This window comes from Haliaeetus albicilla, chromosome 2 (genome assembly GCF_947461875.1).
Source record: "Haliaeetus albicilla chromosome 2, bHalAlb1.1, whole genome shotgun sequence".
NCBI lineage: Eukaryota > Metazoa > Chordata > Aves > Accipitriformes > Accipitridae > Haliaeetus > Haliaeetus albicilla.
Window position 1 is genome coordinate 66,751,552 of NC_091484.1, and position 20,212 is coordinate 66,771,763.

The following is a 20,212-nucleotide window of genomic DNA, read 5'->3' on the forward strand; positions in this document are numbered from 1 at the left end:
CTGAAAGTCCAATAAAGAAAATTATGTTTGATTTCATTGTTGCACCTTTGACTGGTTGATAACTTAAGAGAATGGACTTCGGGGTGCGCTTTTTTCTTTCACTTTTATTAGTTTAGACAAATACTTACTGTTAGTTCATGATATGCAGCACTTTCTGACAAAACTAGCAGTAGCCTTCTGCCTAAAAATGAAAACGCTGTAAAATAATGTGCCTTACTTCTCTCGTATTCAGAATTAGAATTACAAGACAAGACAAACTGCAAAAGCAGCACGCCTTTATCTTGGTGTACACACCAAGGCATCAAATGAGTGAATACAGTATAAGAAAGGAAAGCAAGATGAACACTTAAGTCATGTAGTAATCTATGAGGTGTGAGGAACCTCATGCCAGCTCTTCCAGCTTCCCCAGAAAATACTTTACCTATATTTCTTGGCTTTCACAGCACGGAGTTCTGTGAAATACGGAAATAATATACATCTTGATGCTGAAATGTTAGATATTTCAGGTGGGACAGTCATATATCTTTACCAAAGTGTCCAATATTAGATGATTAAGTCTACAGAGGTTCCTTTTATTACCAGTGGAGAGTGATGGAGTACTCTTCCACATGTTGACTCATTTTAATATAGTTATCTGAGATCAGATGCATTAATCTCAAATGCCTATTTCTTTTCAATGACTATTCAGAGGTCCAAGGCTGACTAACTCGGACTTTGAAATACACTCTTTAGATATCAAAGATTAAGGTTTGTTTTGCAAGGCGTCTTCACAGCTGTAAATGTAAGCTGTACCTGTTCACCTGTACAGGTCATTCAGTGCATTTAACCACAGGCCAACGACTCTGTGCATTTGCAAGGATGACACCTCTCCTTCCAGCAACTGGTGGGGAAACACCATGATTCTTAATAGAAGTAAAAGCCAATGAGTAATGGTCATCTACTGTCAACCAAACATAATTTTGTTCTTTCTCAAAAAGAGATTTTAAGAAGATGGTGGAGTTATTACTGAACAAAATCAGAGGGATATCACTGTAATCCCTCAGCAGGAGGACTGCGATAAAACAGGGCCATTGAGAGTGTTACAAAAAGTAAAATATCTCTCCTCCCCACCCTACTGTAACGCTGCCTGTACTGAAGCAATGTAACTTTAACAGTAATTGCACAATATGTTACTGTATTAATGCTACCCTGAATAAGGGTGATTACATTTTTAAAAGTCTTTAAAATAGCATATTTTCCTGATAATCTCTGGTAATAGTTTTGTCTCACCATCTGTCTAGCTAACTCCTGATTCTTTGTTAAAGGCAAGGAATATAAGCAGATGCAGATGGCATCAGAATTCAGGATATCTACAAAGATTTGCATGAGCAGAACAGGCAGCACATGGATAAGGTTACCACAGAGTGGATTTGCATACCAAATAGCAAAACAAAATAGGAAAAACCAAGAGGCTGTGCTATGTATGCAGTATATGCCATGATCACGCTAGGCTATGGTGTTTCATGTGCTAGTAGGGCATGTATATCACATCAAATATTAAATGCTTGTGGAAACAACAGAAAGTACTGAAAGATACCTTTGTTTCCTGGAGTTCTTTAGATGCCCTAAGGAGTTAGAAGAACACTGGAAATCTGTTACGCTGCTAACACTACCAGAAAACAAAGTTAATACATTGTTCTTTTAAGAAATGTATTATGTTTACAGGGTTTTACCCAGTAGGACTTCAAGCTTTTACAGCTTTATGAAAATTAATGTTGTTATGTGAATAGAAAACATAGTAATCTAATAAATAACAATTAATTAAATAAATACTTCAGTCTATTTGATCAGTTCCATTACACAGCTACATATAAACTAAGAACTCTATTTCATGCTAATACTTTCTGATTGGTTTTTTTGTTGTTTAAATGGGAAAATAAATTGGAGCTTTTGATATTCCTGAGAATTATAGGCTTCTAGAGCAATGCAAAAAAGACCACACTTGCTGCTGGACTCCATTCTCCTGAGAAAGGAGCAATTATTTCCATCCCAGAATGACACCTCCCCCCCCGCCCCCAATAAACTGTTATGTTAGTAAGAAAAATTATATTTTATCTACCTAACAACCATAATGTAACATTTCTTTCTAAGCTGTTTTTCTGCCATGATGTATCAAAACATATTCTTTTTTAAAGAACAGATTTACCATCCAAATCAGCCCTACTCAAAAGAAAATGAGGAACTTTTAGCAGAGCTAGGTTCTGAGTGGCTATTTCTGTTTTCCAGGATACTTTCTGGCTAAAGCTCTGTACTATTCAATGACAAGAAAAAAAATATCGCTAGGAGACATAGTCTTAAACCACTGAGATCCCTTTAGAGTCTTCTGTTGCTAAGGGTTTTAATTTTCCTTCTACTGCTGGTCTTGTACCGAGTACCTTGTTGACCAAGGGAGATTTATATTATCTTTTTCTACTTGCTTAGAACAAACGATTAATTCATAATTAGACCGGATGGCATTTTCTGATTCTCACTTAGGTCTTCCACTGAGGTGGCAAGATCTTTTGGTATTTGGTAGCCTATACCACGGTCTGTTGCATTTCTACCTGTGCACCTACCAGAGTCACCCAAACTTCGGGCTAATTGCTTAGAACAGGTTCCAAAGAGATTTTTTTGCCTAATACACAGGATTTTCACCTAACTGGTAACAGCTGATTCCCATAACCTGGTTCCAAATAAATTAAGAAGCTTTCAATTTTGGGGCCTTTTACTGTTTTTTATTTCCTGGGGTTTTTTATTGTACCTGCACATGCAAGTCCATTGCTGCATCCGTCCCACAAGGATTCTCCCTCCATGTTTAATAGGCATGAAACAGTTAAGTTGCCTCTTCTGTAACTGAGTTACTGGTGGCATTACCATCCCAACATTGTGTACAACCAGAAATGTACCAACTGTGTTGAGGCAATTTAATCAAATTGATGTGAACTTTGAATGTTTATCAGATCATAAGCACTTGACCCTGTTGTGACACTTCTGGTCTGCTTTTCAACCTTCTTTTCCTCTGCAGTGATATATACCAGCATTTGAATCAATAGCATCTTTTTAGTTGAACAGAAATATACAGTCCTATTTGCTGTGTTTTCACCAGAGCACTTTAACATCTTCATAAAGATGTTATGGAACAGCTTGCAAAGCAGCTATTTTCATCACAGTTCATAAGATATATGCAAACCAAATATTCACAGTAGAGCCTTGCATTTTTTCCTTCTTTGAAGATCCAAAGCTGTGATGCATGGTGTCTATAAACACCTTCTACTCTGACAAAAGCAATTTTTGCCTAAACCTCCTGATCTCTTTTAGCCATTCTGGTCTTGGCTAAATTACACTTTAAAGCATATCTTAGTATTTCTTTCCCAATAATAATATCAATAAAGTAATTACTAAACATGTATATGCCATGACATTCAAAGGTTAAATTCTTCAAAGGTGTTAAGACTCTATCCTATCAATTCTGATCTGATAGTACTCAAATTAAAGGGAGATGCTTATCAGTCTTCATTTGATGCAGCTCCACTGAGTTCAGGAGAGCTGCACTTGGTGATTATTTGGCCCCTGGACAAAAATAGATTCAAGAGAAATAACGGATATAAAACTGAAAACAACGTCAGACAAAGCTGATTGTCTTCCCTTACATTGGCCGGTGCAAGGTTCATTGTAGCATTATTTCTTCTTGTCTACCTCTTGTGAAAATTTCTAATGATCTTACCCATCACTAACTGTATAGCTGTGGTTTCAACTCTATTCTGGTGGAAATCCCAGTTCAGGAACATCAGATAGCATATGAAGAATGGACAAAGTGTATTTTTTGTGCTGAAGATAGATTCTGGTGCCTTGAATGTTGTGCAGAAGATTGTTGGAACTGCTATCTATGTTTCTTTCTAAAACCTATAGGTTACTACATGTTCAGCTCTGACTTCTGAGAGGAGGAACGATTGACTCTGTATTCACCTTTGTGCTACCATCCCACAGGAGGCAACCTCTAAAAGCACAGATGTTAAAACTGCCCCATTCCCAAGGAGGGAATGACTCTCTATATCTTCTTTCTCCCACTGTCTGTTCACAAAAAGGCAGCTACATTTTTAGTTTTACCATGATCCCTCTGCCCTAAGGAAAGAGGATGTGGCTGGCTGTAACAGGATTACTGTTTGCTCTGTACTTAAATTACACGAATCCCAGCTCTGGGGCTTCCAGCGGACTCTAATGACTGAAGGGGGTGGAAGGGAAGAGGTGACTCCTACATTTATGGCTTTTGTGCCTTCCTGCAGGGCAAAGCTGAAATGGCCATGAGGCAAGGTGTTCAGAGATAACTAGAAGAATTTCAGTTTCTCAGAACCTAGGTGACCTATTTTCCTCACACACTCAAAATTAAAGTGAACACAAGAGTAGGGGTAAGAAGGGAATTGATCCTCAGGTCAGTTTGGATGGAACTAGGTGGTATTTCTTCTGTTAGGTCCTCCACTACAGCATCAATGATGCTAACAGTTTTCTTTTGACCAGTAACCCTTTTTATTTATGAAACTTTGCTACCCCTGGGGGCTAGCGTATTGTTCTTTCCTGCTCTGTTTCCGTAGGAAACTATGTTTCTTCTTTTTAATCTTTTATTACAGGTCTCATATTTTTTAATGGATGCTGGAAAGGATTTTTTAGCCTATAGTGTGTAGGGACATGTACTGCAGAAATTATTTGGATCCTCTGAAATTAGTCATCAAGCACATTATTTCCTGTGATTTCAAGGGAATTAAGATAAAGCTCCTCCATGGTCTTGTCCAGTCCTGCATTTTGACTGTAAAAGAACTGGATTCACTGTGGAACAAGAAAAAAATCAGATCAAAACATTAAATTTGACAAAGCACTAATAGGGACATAAGGAAGGGAAAGTAAAAAAGGATGCTGCAGCCTTATCTTAAAATCGGTAATGTTTATTGAACTTCTAAAGCCTTCTCATAGCTCCTTTAGCAACATGAAGAAGACTTAACACCAACATAATAGTTAAGTGGGATTTCTGCTTGCCTGAAGACATTTAAGTGGCTTCACATAAGCATCAAAATGACATCAAAGTTACAGGCAGAGAAAGGACCAGTGACAGCCAGAGGTAGATTTTGTGTGCCATTGTTTGCAGACATGGGCTTCTACAGTCTGGCAATTTATCTCCTAGACAAGATGTATATTTGGCCAAAAAACTAATATGCTTTCTAGTGTCTGGCCCACTCTTTCCATGGACTACAGTATCAACTAGTAAAACAAATTCTTTTCTTTTTGGAATATTTTTTATTTTCTTTCTGCCTTTAGTTGTAGATTACCTGAGAAAAACTAAATACGTGACATGCAAGAAAAAACACATCTTCACACATTTTTCTTTTTTTGGTAGTTGTTCCATAACAGATTGAAAGAATCCATAACTTGGTGCCAGATCAAGGAAACAGAGTGGAGATAGGATTGTGTAGTAGCACAGCTGAATTTTACATTTTCAGTATTATTCATTAACCTGATGTGGTCATGTTCAAAGAACTGCAAGTAAGTGGTTTAAATGAAATAGCACATCAAGAAAAAAATTTACACCCATGCTTCTCAGAAAGAGGTAAACAAATCTGTACAATCTGCAAAACATCACCATACTGCAGATATGTTTAGCTAAGCACAAGAAATTTAAAAAGTCCATATGTATGCATTGCCATCCCATTCCTCGGCACAGATGTTTTCAGAGAAAGAACACAGAATGACTTAACTGGGAATTCAGCTAACCCCTTGACTCTCATCCAAAGTCTTTAGCAGGTGACTTGCTAGACCTACTGTGGCTTAAATTTCCTTCCACTTAATCTTTTTCTCTAGTAGGTTGCAGCTGTAGATATGTGACGGAAGAGTTATATTTGAATGGGATATCAGATCGTATCACCCCAGATACTTTAGCTAAAGAAATAAAATCAAGCCTGTGCTGGTTTGTTGCTGTGCATTCACCATCTTTTTTCTTATTACTGTACGGAAAAATATGCATTTAAAAAGTAAATACTATACAGATTTCTCTGCAATCCCCTACTGTGAGCTCTGCAAGAATCATTTTGTGTTTGAAGGATTAAAAATCTCAACAATTCTAGCATAGTGACAGTTACTGAATTACATTTTCTGAAGTTTAGTATTCTGTCACATTAGATATTTAGTCAGATCTGAAGCTCTCTGAAAACTAAACTCTAACTGGCTACTCAGAGAGAATTTTTCCAGAGATACATAACTTACATCAACTTCCTTTCTTTTCTCCAAGGGAGCTGGTGTGAACTGACTATCTAGGAATGCTTGGGAAAGCCTAGCTGGTCTTCAGAAAGGAATACAAGGAGTGGGAGGTATCAGTCAACTTAATAACTGGATAAGGTAGGTAGCACAAAGCATTTATGATTGGGCTTGTTAATAGGGTGAAATCTAAGAAGCAGAATGCAAAATTCCAAAAGCAGTGCACCTGGGTTTAGGATGTTTTAGCATCCTTTTGCACTTTGTGCATTTCCAGGGATCAACTAAATTTTCACAGCATTTAAGTTTCCAAAATGCAATAGTGCTGACTGGAATCTGTACAGAGCTGCATGCTATAGCCCTGCCTCCCATGCTGTCTTCTGCCCCTGTCTCTGGGGAAGGCAAAAAATGGTCTGGTGGGAAAGAATCCTCTAAGACCAGTCTCTGACTGCCTTCCTTGGTCTCAACAATGGAAGTATTCTTTTCCATCTGTGAGTTTTTAGATTCCCCACCTGGTTGTCTGGGTCTTCTAGTCCAACTAGACCAGAGCTAGGGTAAAAAAAAAAAAAAAAAAAAAAAAAAAAATGGTGCTTGAAATAACATTTAGGGAATCCTATTGGTAGCATTTAAACATTTGTAATTCCTCTATTTATCCCTTACTTTTTAGCAAAAAGAATAGTGAGAAAAGAAACAAGATTGAAACAACAAATTAGTTCTCTACTCTGCAGCTCAAGCTCTGATCTGTGATTTTTAAGGATAAGGAACTAAAGCAATGGTTTCCTGTGACTTGCACCTAATTACAACAGTGTGTTCAAGTGGGAGGAAATAAAATGTGTGCTGGCTTTGTCCACAGAGGCCCAGCATGAGGTAATATAAAAGAGCCGGAGCTCTGTGATGTATAGTATACCTCAGCAACACAAGCAAATCACAGTAATTTCCCAATAGCCGTATTGTAAAGGAAGGGATGCAAACAGAATTGCTGAAACAAACATTCAGCCGACTGGACTTGTGTGGCTAGACACAGGTTGTTGTTGGTTGGTTGTTATTTCTGTTACTTATTTGAAGTGGCACAGAAAAGATGCTGCAAACTATAAAGCTTGATTTTAAATTGGATCATTTAATGTGTCAATGCGATGTGGTGGGAACTGAAAATTAAAAACATTATAACCCTTTTCTGGGTACTGACAGGACATGGAATTCCAGAAGTCTCAGATGCATTCAGCTATGGGGATTAAACCTGAAGTGACAGTTACTTTGCCAAATATGTGGTTACAGTCTTTGAATGTGCTTCTGCACAGAACAAGGACACTGACACCCAGACCTCACATTGCAGGGTGAGTCTGATCCTGCTTCCTTTGAGGCCCTTGGCAAGGCTCCCATTGACTTCAGAGGCAGAGCATTATGTCCAATACAGGGAGACATTATTTCTGAAGAGCAGTGTTTTTGGAAACTGCAGATATTTGCATGCTTGAGCTACACAGACAAAACAAAACATCTCTTTACATGTGATTTGTCACGGTGTATCTGAAGAAGGTTGCATTTGTATTCTCCACTTGGTGCAAACTTTAATCTTTCAATGTGTCTCTGACAAATTTTGATGGACAATATTTATTTCACAAAAGACAAAGATTTGCAGTATGAAGCTGTCATTCCTGGACAGATCTCTCTTTCCTGTTATAGTCCAAGAGGTCACCTAAGATAGGCCAAGACCTCTGTTAAGCCCCAGCTCTTAAGCCCCAATTCTTTCCTCTAGTTATGGTCCAGTATCTTTCCAACTTTTCTTTTGTACCTCTCCAGAACTGATAATATACATATGAATCTCATCTTATCTTCAAGAAACAGCTTGTGGAAACCCATTAGTTTTCTACTTATCATAACTGTATCAACACTGAGCATAGTTTATGTGTTGACAATGAATTCGGTAGCCAGCCATTCTTATGTGAGGGACTTCTGATTATGGAATATAGAGTAAATAAAGGGTAGATTAGGTTACAGAGGGAATGAAAGTATTATACTTTCTATCAAGCGATATTCCAGCAAACTCTTAAGCATGAACTTGACTTCAAGTATATGCTAAAATGCATTTCTGAAGCAAGTCTGAAACCATACTTTCTTTGTAACATCTTTTGCAGGATGTTCACACGTTCTAATGGTAGTCCCTCAGACACAATCTGTTACAAATACTTTCAAGAACAACACTTTTGACTTCTCTTGTCATAGAGGAAGAAACTTGAGGAAAACTAAAGATCTATGCTATATATTACACATACTGTGTAGTATTAAGTAGTATGTGTAAATACTGCAATGTTGACCACTTTTTAATAAGTTCCATGTGATTTTTTTCATAAGCAGGCTAAAGTAATAAGTGTAAGCCACATGAACAACGACTCAAAAAAGCACATTATTAGTATTTCCTCTCAAATTAGCAGAACAATAAAAGACCCTTTTATATGCCTGTTGTGGAATGTCGTGGAGAGTGGGCAGCTCTGTAAGGAAAGGTGACCCCAGAACCAAGGGTAAGAGCAAGGCAGGCCAGGCAGTGTCTTGACCAGCAAGGGTCCCATGGTAAACAGAGGCCAGTCGTTGCCAGACAAGTCTGTAGTGATGAGGTAGAACCAAAATGAAGACAGGACTGTGCAAAAAGAAGTAATGCATACAAGTTACAACCACACAAACTCCACTTAGACATTTGGGAAAAAAATCCCCAGTGAAGGTAGCCATACATTGGAAGAAGATCCCAGAAAGGTTGGGAATTTCTGCATCTTTGGAGATATTGAAACTTGGATAAGAAATGCCTGGAAAACATGACCTAAGCTGGTTACACTTTAAAACAGGTGACCTCCAGAGTTCCCTTCCACCATGAATTATTATGTGATAAATCATCTTGTTCATCATCCAGCTCCAAAGCAGAACTAAATCTACCTTTCAGACACAGTGAGTCACACAGCCTGGTAGTTCTTAAGCTAAAGATGAATTAAAAAGTAGCTGCTGTTGTGAAGAAAGTAAATTTCAGCTTGGGATGGAATCAGGAGAATTATTTCACTCTACCTCATGCTAGTGAGATCTCAGTTGAGAAATGGTGTCCAGTTCCTGTAATCTTATTAAAATGTAGCTTTACAAGACACGTAACCCAGAGAGAGTCTAGAATACAGCAGTAAAAAGCAAATGTTTTTTCAAAACCTTAACTCATGTGGAATGGTTCACATAGGAAAAGTGAAGTGAAGAAAAAGGTGTTATAAAATTCTGACAATAGATAAAAGGTATGGTTAGAAGGCACGGATCAGCTATTTTTCAAATTGATCTTCTTGAATGTCTTAAAAAAGAATAAGAAAGTGATTTTTTTTTTTGTAGTAAAGAGGGCTTATGTTAGGCATAAGAAAAACCATTCTAATTCTGCTCTTTATTGTGAACATAATTTGAACAAACTGCCTGGAGAGGCTGTGGATTCCTCTTCTTAGGAATTTTGTCAGAGCAGGTTTAGACAAACATCTGCCAGTGAAGTTTTCCCACTCTTCTATGACTGCATTGAGGAAAGAGAGTGACAAACTAAAGAATCTACAGAGAAATTTCAAATGAAGACAGGGGAAAAACAGAGCTGTGGGGGGAAATGAAGGTTAAGATATACATCGGGGTTGAAAATGGTTCTGAGTGAAGCAGATTGAGCCAGTGCAGTTTCCTGGAGGAAGATTTTCACTGTTTTATTTATGTTTAAAAAGGTGATTTTTTTCCCCTGCTCCCTTAAAAGTACTTTGCAATTCTATAGTGTCTTCATCTTAGGATTTCAAAGAACTGTAATGAATTAAGACTCTGAGTTTTCCTCCAAGCAAGATAGATGGGCTCCAAGTGCTTCCCTTTGCATGTCGGTCTGGCTACCTACTTTTGAATGTCATCATTCTCCAATGGAATGAGGAAACTGCACTAATGGAGGAACGAATATCTTTCAAATTGACTACATGAAGGCATAGTTTTCAAGAAGGCAGTTTTCCCATCCTGGCACTTAATGCAAACACAGTGACCCACATACATTCAGAATGGGACTGAGAAAAATTACGTTAACCGCTTAATTTAAAATCAACAGCTGACTTCAAAAGAAAAGAAGTGACACAAATATTTTTTGTAATAAGGGAGTATTGCCATATTCTCTCATTAATATGATAAATAGTCATATTGTGCACATTTTAACACATGACTACTTTGAAGTCTGGCTTCAAAGTAGACAAGTAGAGCTACATGGTTTTGCTGTAAACTTCAGAGCAGGGAGCGTTCTGCACTTCTGTCTGTTCATCTACTGGTGTCCTGAGCTATCAATCTTTTAAAAGCAAAATATCTCTCACCATAATGCCACTAATTCACAGAATGCTGATATGTTTTATTACTAAAAAAATGTGAAAATGAATGAATGTTTCATTATGAATAAATAGAGACAGATGGAAGACGTACTAATAATAGATCCCGCTGCGACAGACCTTTTTTATTAAGATGATTCCATGTGACTATAACTGGAGCAGGTCAAATGCTGGATCTGGGGATATGTGGGATATTTTGGTCTGAGCTGGTAAGTAAATGGTAAAATCCTGACATTTTCTACAGAAAAGGAATTCAAAGAAGTTTTTGTTTAAGCACAGTTTGGTTTCTTTCTCTCTCTTGTTCCACCTTTCCCTCCTTCAGAAAGCAAAAATGCCTGAAAAGATGCAAGAGCTGGTCTGAGAAACCTGGGGCCAGAAACAGCCCTGAGTGCCTCCTGGAGCTCAAATCATCATCTAATGGGGGCCAGGAGGGCAGTAGCCCTGAGAGATTTGCGGTGAGATCCCGAGTGAGGCTCTGCTGTGGCACCAGCCCTGCTCAAACCCCGCTGGGGTGCCCTGGTAAGAGCTTCCCCTCCAGGCTCCCTGCTGCAGGAGAGCAGCCTGGAAGCAGACAGACCCCAGCCCCTGGGCTGTGGCTTGTTCCCGAAACTCGGGTCCTTGGGCAGGAGGGGCTTCCTGCCTAAAAGAAGTCTGCTTGGCACACCTATTTGGAAATGTGAGCTCGTGACATCCCAGCAGCCCGCCAGCACAGCAGGCAGGATTATACTGGAAATCAGCTGGCATTTTAGTGGGAGGCCATCAAAACTATCGATGTAAAATAAAGTGTGGGGTTGGCCCCATTTTGCACTAACAGTTGTGTGGCTGGACATACGTATATGTTCCTAATATATTGCACCCCTGATACATTCTTGGTATTCCTGAGCACTTATAACTATAATAACAAACATCAAATATGCCATTAGTATAGTATACACTACTTATGACCAACACGCTAGTCTAGATCTCTTGTTTTGCTTCCAGTAGCTTTAACTGTTCCTTCCTTCCTTCCCTTCATTTATGCCATGTATCTTACTGGTATCCCTTTGGCATTTTTGCCTGGGACTGAGTGAGATCAGCATTTATTTGAATACTGTTGATCTACTGATATTGCTAATGTCAGTGTGCTAAGCTGGAACATGCAGCACTAACAGAAAACTCCACCCTATGAATCATTAATAGGACTTTCTGTAGTTTGCCCCTGAGGATGACAAGCATTCATGTGTGCTGTGTGAATCATCTTCTTGCTATGATGCCTGCCACTGAAAGCCCTATCAGGTTATTTAACAGAGTTACCAGAGTCCTCTATATTATTGTTGTTATTATTATTATTGTTATTGATATTGATATTGATATTACTGTTATTACTGTTATTATTATTGCATACAGGAAATTCACACGGACAGCTTGAAGCTAGTTATTCATGTCAGATCTCTCCACTTGGCAGGAAATATAACAAAGAGAGCAAGATCAGAAATCCTCATCTCATTGTACGGGGGTCACAAACTTATGCCACTGAACCCAACGGGACTGTTTGTGCCAGGAAACCTGGACTTGTCTCACTCTCTCAAAAAGAGGCAATTACATAGCTCTCTGAGTGTGCTATTTGTTTAACAGGCGATGATCATAAAAGTACTGAACTCTAGTTTAGCCGCTTGAAAAGCTGGCATCAAGAGTGGAGCTGAGAGGTATCTGATGAGATCAGTACTTCAGGCCTCTCATCTCATTTATTTTTGTCCCCGAAATCTATTTAATGCAGCATTTATTTGTGAAAGAAGAAAAAGGGGCACCTAAAATGATTGTACTCATTTGCGCTTGAAGGGATTGATTTCCTTGAGACTTATGCATCAGAATGTCATATATTAAGAAGGGCTCTGATGTTTTATACAACAAGGCAGTACCATTGTATGAATACATAAACAGCTCTTTTCAGTTTATATTACACGAAGGCTGTGCACAGAGTATGCCATGAGGTTTTACTTTGCTTTGAAGCTATCTTTAGTGCAGTGCTAACAGCCAGAAGATTGAACAGCTAGCCACACCCTGTGCCTTCAAATTAAACAGATTAAACAGTGCCCAGCTTAACTCTCAGCTTGCTCCAAATGTAGCATACACCAATAACACAGGCCTGTCGCATCCTTGTGGAAGAAGTATTGCCGCTAACTGCCTCTGCCTCAGCTGCATTAATGTGCATGGGCAAACAAAACGAACAAGACCGATAAAGTATGTGACAGCCAAAAACAGATAAGAAAAATGAGAATTGTCTAGCTGAAAATGGGACAGTTGGCATGTATGAAGGAAGAGATGGAGAGCATTGTTGCAAAAGTGCAGTGCAGTAATGAAAACACCAGTTAGTCATAGAGAAAATTCAATGGTTTTGATCATGCTGAGTCTGTGCACCACACGATTTCAGTAAAAAAGGCTATAAGCTATTTCTTCAGCGTTTGACCCAGTCATTATAGTTTTTTCCTGCTGGTTCTGCAAGAATAGTGCTGGGGAAGTGGCATAGCTAAAGAAAAGGATGGAATCAACATGTGCTTTAGACATACCTCAGGGATGGTATATTCTGTTAAGTAAATAGCTAATTTTTTTTTTTATTCTTTGAAACCTGCTAATTTGCTGAGGCTGAGAGCAAAAGGCTCCCTCCTATTGTCCAGTTTTCTTTAAATTTGAAAAGGTGTAGAGTACATCAGAGCCTTAAGTGATGGCACTTCGTTACAGCAGTAGATTGCAGAAAAGGATTAGACTGACCACTGTAAAAGACATATTTCTTATTACTGTAAGCATATGGAATAAGTGTAAATGCTAAGAACATTCATGGGCATAAGGGAAACTGTGAGGTGATGAGTAGCATTGACTCAGCTCCCCTTGTAGCTACTTGTTGATTAAAGTGCTCATATGAGGATGTCCATTTGAAGAAAAATGCTAAGCTAGCCAAGTCTATTCAAGTAGGCCAACTCCACTGCCTTTTTCTTTTACAGGAAGGGTGAACAGAGGAAGGAGGCTGAAAAGGTGAGGGCAGGTTGCTGTCAAACTAGAGCAATTGCTTGTGGTATTGTAAGGCTCTAGAGGGTTAATCTACATAGTTCAGGTTTTGATTCACATCTAACTGGCTTCGGAACTTGGAAGGAAATCACTTCTGTTTCAGAGGACTGCAGTGAGCAGAAAATGTCTGCAATGTACCCTGAGAAGAGAGCAAATATTGAAAACATTTGTGAGAGCAAACTCTGTAGCACCTGCGAGCCTCAGCGATGCTGTCACTCTTCCTGATAGCTGCGGTGTGAAGGACTGGGTTGTTATTTCACATCCCTGCAGCTTACTTATCCAAATCAACCTGTCAAACAAAGAAAACAAACCCCCTCCAATTAACTGGGAAGGAATGTTTTAATTCCTCAGGAAGAGCTGGATCTTGTACAGATTGGGATGGAGGATGCTTGGTGGAGGGGCTACAAAAGGGCACTTTTGCCAAATTAGACATTTGTAGGAGGACCTTGCCCTTTTCATCTCCACACATGTTAGATTTCCATCCTCCAACTGAATGTACATTTCACACATTATAGCTGCAAAGAGCAAACTAAAACATTGCATGAGATATTAAGCTTACTGTGTAACATAAGAAGACAGCATGCTATGTCAATTAAGGCCACCTGCTTAATATATGAAACTCTAAGGGCCCTTCTTATCCTGCCTAATGTAAAAATATATTTAATAAGGAATCTGGAATATTGGCATAGACTTGGTTTGGAGTGCAGAGGAAGATAACATAACCCAGGAATGCTTCATGGTAATTCAATAGGTATTGTTTAAGAAAACCATGTGGGTTTAGAGTAAATCACAAATTACTGAAGCAACACGGACTAATGGTACTGACACAATATTAATGTGAGGTAACTCATTTTTTCACTGTGTGCATAGACAGCTACAAGTGCTTTTTATGTGCCTCCAGTGAAAGAACCAAAGCGTAAAATGTATCAGGTTTAAAATAACCAAAAGGCAATACTTTTTACATATATGATTAAACTGAGGAATTTCTTTCCACACGACTTTTTTGATGTAAAAATTTATGTAGGTTGGAAAATCAATCAAAAATTGTCAGGTAAAAAGGGGGTGGAGCATATTAGGTGAAATTACACCACCTGTGACTCAACAGGTCTCAAAGGTGCAGAATGGAAAATGCTTCAGGCGTGTTCTGCTCTCCTTCCTCAAGTGTCTGCTAATGACCCCTACCAGAGACATGAGACGTGGTTAGCTAGACCTTCTCAGCTGTGTATGATATTCATCAGCCAAGATCAAAATTATGCTGTATATAGGAGCCAGATGGTTTTTATCCTGATGGGGATGAGCAGCAGAATTTAGATCTTAAAGTTTTAAAAAATTTTATAAGTAACATAAAGGTATTAGTAACAGAAATATAAACATGCAATTCACTGGATTTTAATCTAACGTAGCCTTGAACAAGCAGATTTAATGAAGGATATGCCTCTGTGCATTTTTTACTACTTGTCATTCAGTATTTTAACCCCAAAGGAAGTTAATCTGTGCGTGGAAGGTTCCGACAAATCACACATGGAGGTGTAGCTAAGTGATTTTATGGACATTAAATCGTTATTGCATTGGGCATGAGGGACACTCTTCCTTTTTGAGTGGAAAGGTTTACTTTCTATGTTTACATTAAATTACAGTATCTATTGCTATGAAAAACATTGGAGAAAATTAAATTGAATTAGAGTCCTCAACCAGTGAGGCAAGAACTGCCTTGACTTCAAAGTATAAATTGAGGGAGGATATGCCTCACAAATCTGAGATGCAAAGAGTTTTGAATTGAAAATTTTTAAGCATTTTTTTCCTTTTTGTCCTTTTGAATTTCCTTCAAGTCCCAATAGCAAGACATGTGGCTTATTACACCTGGAACAAGTTCCTGGAAAACAGCTTGCTGGATAACATGAAGGAGCTGGTTATTTGAGATAGAACTGTGCGAAGAGAGACAAGAGAATATTTTTTCCATACTTGGTTCAGCACAGTGTTAGGTCACACTGGCTCTGGCTTGAGTTCACTACAAACACACATTTTTCCATATCACATCATCTAAAGGATTCTACATGGAGCACAGCCTACACAAATTGTAAATGTCATTGCACAAGCTTTCTGATGCCTTGATTTGCAGAAAACTTACTCATCAAGAAAACGCTTCCCCCTTGGAACAGTTAATATCTCACCTGTCTTCCAGATCCTGTGGCAAAAGAAGTCGCACATTTGAGCAAGCTGGAGATTGCTTGCGATGCAACTGAAACAGGCACTGACTGAGAGAATTACAACTGACATCCAGACCAGACTTTCTTAATGGAGAAATACATACAGCTACAGGGAATTAGAAGATGATGATGGTGATTTAGAGAATGGTGATGATGACTAGAGTGGCTTCAGTTAAACGGGTATTTTGAGCCTAGAGTGTTCTTTGAGTCTATTTTGTCTGAATTAGGCTTGTGGCTCACAGACTGGACAGAACATTCTCGAGATAAATGCAAGTGTGATAATGTTAGACTAGAAAATTAGGAGCAAATGTTAAGGTAAATTAAAAACCTGTGCAGCTTTTTAAATCTATTTTTAATTCAATTTTATTTGTCCCAGTACCTTTTTCTTTTTCCTCTTGCTGACTTGTGGCACATTTCTTAGCCAGTAAGGTTATTCTTGAGATGGAAACAGATGCTATGGTAAGAAGCTATGCTATTTGCACATCAGAGATCTGATCACCTTACAGAGGTCAATAGTTTTTAATATAGTCTGCTGCTCTTTTACTTTCTAGCAGAAAATGAACACTGTTCGTTTTTCAAATGTTGCTTTAGAATCTCACTGTAAAGCAGTCTGATTATTATTATTTAAAACTTCATTTTATCTCATTTTCTCTTAATTTAGCAACTGGATCAGCTCACATGAAAATACGTATCAGAGGCCATCATGAAAGGTAAGAAGTGGTAAAACCACACAAGTACAGTAATATTTGGGAATATATTTTGATTTACTGTGCAATCTAAGCTGTTTTTTTGATTTTTTTTTTTGAATGACAGATATACTAAAGAGCTTTTATCTTGCATGTTATTTTTACAGTATGCTTCAATTTAAAGACAACAGGCATTTTTATGAATCCGAACAACTTAGAACAATATAATTTAAGACGAGATGGAAATACTGCATAGTTGTTTGGTGGACTTTCAGGTGTGATTTGCATGATCTCAGTTTATTTTTCACAGTATTCCAGTATCAGTCGAATCTCTTCCTGGATTCCCAACAGATAAGCCAAGACTAAAGGACAATGAAGACTATCATAAAACTTCCAATGGTAATGTTTCATTTATCAGTTTAGCTAAAGATTTAGCATATCAGCAAAACCTTGTTTTCCATTTAAGAGTTTTCTATCATGATTCCAGTGACTTTTATCACGTGAATTCATTCACTGCTATATAGTATGTGGGATCATCTCCACCACAGCTGTGAGAAATGCAAATTCTGGAAAGAAAGAATAATATAATAAAAACATCTTACCACTGTTCTGACTTGCATTGCTCACTATGCCAGCACCTTTCTGGCATATCAACTGCCATTCAATCCTTCCCATGCACCTTTGGCAAATAAGTCCTCCAGTATGAGTTACAGTGTGAGAGAAACTGTAGAGAAGAGGAAGAAGGAGGATGAGTTGTGTGGAAGAAGATAGATTTTATATTAGTAAATTGCAGTAAGCAAAGTGAATTATTTTCCTTCTAAAATTAAAATAAAGTTGATCATTGATGAAAAATGAATGATTAACATGGCCTTTTAAAAATCAGATAATAGACAACAGGTTTTGTACCAACATTAGGCTATGACTCAAACCCATGAAAATAAGAATTGAGCAATGAAAAAGGAGCAAATTCAACTTAGCCCAAGATTATTGTAGAAAAAACCCCAAAGTTTTACTAATTATTTTTAGGGGTTTGAAAAATTTATAATAGCTCCCCGTACATTTTACAGGTTCAGATATGGCAAAAAAATCCAAGTTTGAAATATTGCTGTAGAATAAGAAATTTATACACTAAAGTGTTTGCAATACATTTTCCAGTACTAATCAAGAATTTATATCTTATATGGCTGTCACAGTTAGTTTTAGCTAGATCAAGTACATACCAAGCAGGAGTTATGATGACATGGAAATTTGTCAAGTGGTCTATTACCTTCTGTAAAACCAGCAGAAAAACACACATCAGACACGAAAAGTCCCATTGCTCTCTAGAGGACACTGTAAAAAAGTAATTTTGATTATTGAATTTGACACTAGGTGACAGTTTGTTTTCCATAAACATTTAAATTATTTTTATTACCAAAAAATCATAGAAAAAGCCCAATGTGTATGCTTGCAAGCATAAAGTAGAATCAGAAATGGAACTAACTTGTTTTATAGCTTTTGTATAAAAACTTTTCCAGAGTTGCCAAGGTCAAACATCCTCTTACTTACAAAGTTCCATTCCTAAAAGTCTCTCTTCTTTCAAGTTAAGAATTAATATGTATGTTTCTGCCTGTAAATAAGAATGTTAATAATATACTAATCTTTAAAAGTAAACCCTAAGCTTTCACTCTGTCAGAGAATATCCAGTTTAATGCTCTCCCTATCCCTGATCACTTCTAAGAAACGGAAATCTAGTTGCTTTTGCATACAGTTCCTTTGTCTTAGATGTGCAGTATGACAACACATTGCTTGATAGACAGTACTACCTTTCCTGAGACTTGGACTTTTATATCCCCACTTGTTAAAATTTCTATTATACTTAAACCCAGATAAATCTCACCTTAGGCTTGCTTTCTTTTTCTAAATGTAGCGTGAGTCTGGAGAACCTGTAATAAAATTATGTTTCTGATACTATTCCTAACAATGGAATATGTTAACATTTAGTATGCACTGAAGTATCGATCACCTGCCTGAAGAAACGGCTCAAAGTTCATTGCATTTGAAATGATTCTTATTTGATACCTGACACTGAAGTGAAGATGGAGCAGGTTTCAACTACTTCTTGGAATGACTGAAAAATGCACTGCATTTTCATACCTTTCTGCACTCAACCTGCCAATCTTTTGTCTGTAAGACTCTTTAAATTTCAAAATACCATTTTGGAGGAAAGAGTAATGATAGTAGATCTAAACCAGTATTTACTAACTTGGAAAGATCAAACATGTTTTAGAATCCTGCTTTCTTTCTGCAGTATAACTGTTTGGAAAAGAGTAATGGGATAACTATGGTATACTTCTAGTACTTTTTGGCAGGAAAGTATTGAAGCTGGTTATTTTCACATTTCTGCTGTTAAAAGAGAAAAAAAAATGCTATCAAATCTCAAATTGTCAGATCAGACTACATGTGTCAATCTCTATCAGCCTATAATTTTGGAGGGAATTCACTCTGACCAAATTCAGGACACCCAGTAAGTCTCTGGAGATCTCTGACTATCTCCATAGGCTATATAGGAAATATGTCTCTAAACACCTAAAATAAATTACAGTAGGTTATATACTTGTCTTTCTTTTTAGAGCCCTTTCAGAGGAGTCCCACTGAAGGACTCAAGTGTATGTATTATAAGAAACACTGCTAATCAGCTCTTTTGTCATTTCCCTCACACTCTTTCCTCTATTTTTGGGATACACTAAATCAGTTCAGGGAAGCTTGAATTAGAAAACATTGCCTCTGTTATATTAAAACCTCCACCTTGCTTTAATTTTGGTTACACCCCTTTATCCTGTCTCTAGAGAATCAAACTCACTGATTAATATTGCTGAGGTCAAGTGATTCACAGCTTTCTCACAGAATCACGAAATTATGATCACTAATCTATTAACTGGCTACTCAGAGTATGCAAGTGGAGGCAGTCACTGGGAAGTGACTATTTATGAGTTCAGGGCTTTCAAGTTTTCAGGCTTTGGTGAGGTTCAGTGAATCTCAAAGGTGATATCAGGGCTTTCATACAATGATTCCAAACCACCAGGGGAAGGTGCTATCAACTATCTATGTTATATTATTTAAAGGGCTAATAAAGCCATCTCTTATTATCCTATGGATAATACGGGCATGTGTCTCTTACTGAGTACATTTCAAAAGGAGTAAGCCCATAGTTAATATATTTTGACTAGATTTCCTTTTGATGTCATAAAAAAATCACAGTCAAGTATTCAGAAATCATTACAGCATTAACAATTTTAGATTCGAATGGCCTTATTTATGTTTCCTGCAGGGAGAAGGTGTCCACTTGTGTCTGATGTGCCATTTACTAAGAATTATCCACCATCTGTAATGTTAGGACTTACTCCAAAATCCTTTGAAGTCTATGGAAGGATTTGCATCAACGGCAGGGGACTTTTATTAGGCAGCTACTGCTCTGAATTTTGAAAGCTGAATGCACTAAATTCTAATCCTTTGAGATTTAAAGGTGTGGGTATTTTGAAGAGGTTTGAACAGACAACTTTGTGAGTGAAATCACCATGATTCCAGTACTGACACTGCACATATCTGGATTCTTCAGCAGGATACAGTCCTGTTTTCTTTGCATTTTTGAAAACAGGTTTTCCAGGGAGCAATGCAAACAGCAAAATAAGATCAG

At 37.8% G+C, this 20,212-nt stretch overlaps 1 long non-coding RNA gene across 5 annotated transcripts in view; it reads left to right on the top strand.

Annotated features, from left to right (window-relative positions):
- LOC138684460 (uncharacterized) overlaps positions 1-20,212 on the top strand; it is a 44,663-nt gene that overhangs the window by 11,517 nt on the left and 12,934 nt on the right. Inside the window, exons 2-5 of one of the 5 annotated variants that reach the window (XR_011323736.1) lie at positions 6,293-6,399; positions 10,677-16,030; positions 16,512-16,560; positions 16,847-16,935. This is a non-coding gene — a long non-coding RNA (uncharacterized lncRNA). Of the gene's footprint in view, positions 1-6,292; positions 6,400-8,089; positions 9,190-10,676; positions 16,031-16,511; positions 16,561-16,846; positions 16,936-20,212 lie in introns of those variants that run through there. The other 4 variants (XR_011323735.1, XR_011323734.1, XR_011323737.1 and 1 more) reach the window with 4 other exon arrangements.